The sequence below is a fragment of the Elephantulus edwardii genome, unplaced genomic scaffold, assembly GCF_000299155.1.
Source record: "Elephantulus edwardii isolate Elephantulus edwardi_28Jun2011 unplaced genomic scaffold, EleEdw1.0 scaffold00325, whole genome shotgun sequence".
NCBI classification, from domain to species: Eukaryota; Metazoa; Chordata; class Mammalia; order Macroscelidea; family Macroscelididae; genus Elephantulus; species Elephantulus edwardii.
Window position 1 is genome coordinate 2,357,274 of NW_006400075.1, and position 5,770 is coordinate 2,363,043.

Sequence of the window (5,770 nt, forward strand, 5' to 3'; positions counted from 1 at the left end):
TTTAGGGCTGTTGTACATAGGGTCGCTATGAGTCGCAAGCGACTCGACGGCACATAACAACAACAACAACAACATGTAAAGTCAAATGGGAGGTTTCTCACAAATATCTGGCAGGCCTTCCTGGCAACTCCAGGGGCATGGCCTCCAGCCCCTCCAAAGGAACCGGCAAAGCTTCCTCCAAAGTTGCCACGCTCCATCTCAATGGCACGGTCAAAGCTGGCACCGCGGCCACCACCCATGGCCAGGCCCATGCGCTCAATGCCGGCACCCAGGGCTGGGCCCGTGGCAGGACCCATGCGCTCCAGGCTGTTAGCGCCCATGCGCTCCAGGCCTATGCGCTCGAGACTGTTGGCGCCCATGCGCTCCAGGCCAGTGGCCATACGATCCATCACAGGGCCCATGAGCTCCAGGCCAGCCCCTATGCCTGCGGGCACCATGCGCTCCATGCTCAGGCCCATGCGATCGATGGCAGGGCCCATGCGCTCCACACCAGAGCCCATCCTCTCAATGGTCTGGCCCACACGGTCGATGGGTGCGGCCATGCGCTCCAGGCCAAAGCCCATGCCAGCGCCCATGCGCTTCACACCAGAGCCGATGCGCTCCATGGTCTGGCCCATGCGCTCGATGCTGGAGGCCATGTGGTCGAGGCCCAGCGGGCCCATGCGCTCAATGCCGGAGCCCATGCGCTCCACTGAGCCCATGCGGTCCATGACCAGGCCCATGCCCTCGATCTCTGAGCCAACGCGATCCATGCCGTGGCCCAGGCCTGCGCCCATGCGCTTCATGCAGGCACCCCCCGGTCAATGCTGGGGCTCATCCTCTCAATTCCGGGCACACTGCCACCACCTCCACCTCTTTCCTGCTTTGCCATGATCGCTCCTCTCTTCAATGCATTACTTAGGATTTCATTTCTTCTACCCATGTTCATCCCAGATCCAAATTGTCCCATGCTTTCCATGCCACCACCAAAGGGTCCTTCCATGCCTGCAGGCCCAATGTTTCCCATTCCAATGCCTTTGCTCAGATGATTGGCATCAATAGGCTGCCCTCCTGGTCCTAATCCCATGCCAATACCACCAAGTCCATGGGGCAGTTGTTGAGGACGTTCAGGAGGGAAATAATCTCCCTTTGGTACTGCCCTCTCATCCATTTTGACATGCACTGGCCTATCAAATAGCAGCTGGCCATTAAACATAGATATAGCTTGCACAGTTTCGATGGACTGTTCAAAAGTAACAGTGCCTATTCCACAACTTTTCCCATATTTATCCTCAAGAATGTCTGCTCGGACCACCACGCAAGCCATACTAAATACTTCCTTCAGCTTCTTCCAGTCAACTTTATAATCCAGATTTGCTACAAATACTGTGCTTCCAAGTCTTCCGGCCTGTAATGCATGGATAATCTCATTTGGGATGTTAGGATTATTTAGGATACTGGGTGGGATATTAATCATTCCTGATATTAATCATTCCTGGGCCACCTGGTCCCATACCCATCCCACCAGTCATAGCCATCACCTTTTGCATTGCTCTCCTGGCATGTTCACCATCAGGATCTTCTTTGACTTTCAGTGGTCTTACACTCAGACTATGCTTGTTTAGAACTTCAGCAGCTTTTTTCATGCTCTCTTCCAGCTTGAATTCAACAACAGCACATCCCCTTGACTTTCCTTCAGCATTCATTAAGAGCTCCACGTAGGTTACCTCACCAACTTTTTCTTTAATCAGGTCTTTAAGAGACTGCCATTTTACATCAAAAGGTATGTTTGTAATGAAGGCTCTGTATCTCTTAGATGGGTTTGAATATGGCTCAAAGCAATTGCTCCCTCTTTTCATGCCTTTCTCCTTCCTCTTCTCATTCTGAGTAGGTCGTTCTCCTTCACCTTTAGGACCGGGAGCTCCATTGCCGCTCACCACGCCGGGTGCGCTGCTCTCTTCCTCCATCTTGGGCCCTGTCGCCGCCACCTCGGCCACCACTTCGACCCCTGCAGCCATTTTCTCCGTGTCAGGGCTTTGTGTTATGTTCAGCTTTTTGAGGAAGCGCCAAACTGCATTCCAGAATGGTTGCACCATTTTACAATCCCACCAACAATGTATAAGAGTTCCTTTCTCACCACATCCTCTCCAACATCTATTACTTGTTGCCCTGTTAAACTTTGGCACTCTTACTGGAGTGAGATGGTACCTCATTGTGGTTTTGATTTGCATCTCTCTTTAGGCCAGTGATTTGGAGCATTTCTTCATGTGTCTGTTGGCTATTTGATTATCTTCCTCTGTGAAAATTCTTTCCATGTCTTTTGCTCATGGAAGCCCAGGAGTATTCTGTAAACTTTTGTTATAACTCTTGTCTGAGATGGTATTACCAAATGTTTGTTCCCAGTCTGTAGGTCTTCTTTTCATTCTGTTGGGAAAAGGTTTTGATGTGTGCAGAGATTTAATCTTCAGAAGGTCTCAGAGAATGGGCTTGTAATAAGCATATTGGCATGGCCAGATTAGTCCACAGTCTCTAAATTTGTCAATAACAGAGGTTATGCCCTCAAGTGAGCAAGATTGTGCCATCTACATAATGCAGATTGTTGTTGAGACTTTCTCCAATCCTAATGCCACATTCTCCTTCACTGAGTCCAGATTCTTGAATGATTTGCTCAGCATACAGATTGAATAGGTTTGGAGAAAGGATACAACCCTGATACACACCCTTTCTGATCTTAAGCCATGTAGTGTTTGAAAAGTCCAAACTTGCTATGAACTAACTTGTTTCTTAATTGAAACATGTTCCACATATCTTTATTCTTACTGCTTTTGTTAATTGCTGATTGTTTTCAACACAGCACAGAGCATAGCAGAATTCTTCCATTGCACCCAAGCACTTAACCATATCCCGATTAGAAAGAACTCTGACACACTTGAGCCCATTGCTGCTGTCATTGTGTCAATCCATCTCTCTGAAAGTCTTCCTCTTCTCCGCTGACTCTCCACCTTTCCAAACATGATGTCCGTTTTCAATAAATAGCCTTAACCACATGCCTGAAGTATGTGAAATGAAACTTTATCATCTTTGCCTGCAAGGAATACTCTGACTGCATCCTCTGCAAGACATATCTGTTGGTTATTTTGCCAGGCCAGTTCATGGACTATTGAGCCCTCTTTTCCAACACCACAGCTCAAAGGTATCAATTCTTTTTCTATTATCCTTATTCATTGTCCAGCTCTCAGGTGCAAAGCAAGTGACTGAAAAGACCATGGTGTGAATCAGGCTGACCTTACTCCTCAAAAAGACAACACTGAAATCTTACTGCTTTACTGGGTCCAAAATCCAATGCTCACAGGTCACACAGAACAATATTATGGAAGCCAAAAGGTTATAATCTGGGTTAGCAGCAAAATAGAGTCAGGACAGCTTCCAAAATGTGTTAGCAGACATCTCAGCCTTGACTTTCGTGGCTTTAGGCCAGTTACAAAGCTCTTAGTCCTACCAATTATGGCTTTTCCCTTTAGTCCTTAAGCAAACTGGGGCAAGAGGCTCTTAGCTCTGGCTCCATGGCAGAGCAGTCCCAAGGTCTTCCCATCTCATTCCAGGTCTCTGGTTCTCTGCTGTAGCTGCTGTGACTGTTGTTCCTCTAGACCCCAGTCTGGCCCTGAAGGAGGAGTTGCATTCTCTTGCTTACTCTTTTCTGGTGGGGAAGATCTTCCAAATCTGCTTTTGGATCACTCTACTTAATGAGGAGACTAGCCAATCCTCCTGTGAATTAGTGAGACTAGCCAATCCCCTGGTGGAAAGGCCAGGACACCCTATTAGTATATTTCTTCCCATCCTCATGGCAAAGCAAATTAGTGGATAGGAAAGCCATCTTGAGCAATTAACCCCCCAAACCACAGCACCCTATTTCAGGTCCCCATTCAGTCACGTGATGAAAGTCAAAGCAGTTGCTGTTAGGTGCCATTGAGTTTATTTTAATTCATAGAAACTCTATGAACAGCAGATCTGAACCTGACACTCTGTCCTGAACCACCCTCACACTCCTTGATATGTTCAAGCCCACTGTGGTAGTTACTCTGCCAATCCACCTTGTTGAGGGTCTTCCTGTCTTTCTCTGACTTTTTCTAGCATGATGCCTCTCTACAAGGACTGTTGTCTCCTAAGAATATGCCCAAAGTAAGTGAGACCAAGTTTCACCATCCTTGCCTCTAAGTAGCCTTCTGACTGCACTTCCTTCTTGACAGATTTGTTTTGTTCTTTTGGCTATATATTTAAAGTATATCCAATGCTCTTTGGCAACATCACAATTCAAAGGTGTCAATTCTTTGGTCATATTTATTTATCCTTCATCTCTGAGAACAATAGGAACTAATTGAAGATATCATGGTTTGCATTTTAGTCTTTAAGCTGGTATCCTTAGTTTTTAGCACTTTGGAGAGATCCTAGGCAGCAAATTTGCCCAATACAATATACAATTTAATTTCTTGACTGCTGTGGACATTGGTGTTAATTGTGAATCCAAGTCAAATGAAATCCTTGACAACTTCAAACTTCTCTCCATCTACCATGAATTTGGCTGTTGGTCCAGTAGAGAGGATTTCTGTTTTCTTGATGTAACCCATCTTGATGTAGAACCCATCTTGAAGGCTGTAGTCTTTGAACTTCTGTAGCATATGCTTCAAGTCTTCTTTGTCTTCTGAAAGCAAGATTATGCATCTGCATAACTGAAGTTCTTGATGGGTCTTCCTCCAATCTTGATACCACATTCTTCTTCACATAGCCCTGCTTTCTCACATGCTTTGTTCAGCGTACAGATTGAATAATTATGGATAAACAGTACACTTTAATGCACACTTTTCCTGATTTTTAAACCATATGCAGTTTCCTTGCTCTGTTCAGACAAGTGCTTCTTGATCTATGCATGTTTCACATGTTGTTGCTGTGTGCCATTGAGTTTCCTGTGACTCAAATCCACCCTATGCACAGTAGCTCTGAACCCTGCTCTATCCTGAGCCAATCTCATTGTTTCCAACACGCCTATCACCATTGCTCCAGTCACTGTATCAATCCATCTCATCCAGGGTTTTCTTCTGTGCTGTCCCTCTACCCTTCCAAGCAGGATGTCCTTCTTCAAAGACTGGTCGCTCCTGGAAACATGTCCAAAGTTTGTGAGATGAAGCTTTAAGAATTCTTGCCTCCAAGGAGAAATTTGGTTTCAACTTCTCTATAGCAGATCTGGTTTTTGCTCTTCACAGTCCATGGTATACAATATATTTCTCCAGCACTGTAATTCATCAATTCTTCTATTGTCCTTAGCCATTGTCCAGATCTCCAATGCAAAGCAAATAATTACAATGACAGTGGTCTGAATCAGGTGCATCTTAGTCTCTAGACTGACTTTGTTGCTCTTCAGCACTCTGGAGAGGTCTCTGATGGCAGATTTTCCTCATGTAATTCATCTTTTCAACTGGGGGTCTCTGGTCCAGAGTTTGCCCACATTTGGTCATGCTGGAATGGTAAAATACAGAAGTCATCCACTTTCATAATAGCTTGCCTCCGGAAACCCTGTGAACCTGGAGAAAGGATGAAAATCACACAAATGTTGAGGACTTTTGTTCATAGAGTCTCTATGAGTCGCCTACGACTCAATGGCACTTAACAACAATAACATCAACATAGAGAGAGATCAGTTGGCCTAAGGGACTGAAAGTGATGCTACCAAGCCAAAGGTGGGTGACTTTTAATCCGTGGCCCTCAGGCCTGTTTTTTATTGCTTTTGTCAAACATT

At 45.7% G+C, this 5,770-nt stretch overlaps 1 pseudogene; it reads right to left on the reverse strand.

The window, feature by feature from the left end:
* The window catches only part of LOC102844327, a 3,710-nt pseudogene extending 1,713 nt beyond the window's left edge, over positions 1-1,997 (reverse strand).
* Between the last annotated feature and the right edge of the window lie 3,773 nt (positions 1,998-5,770).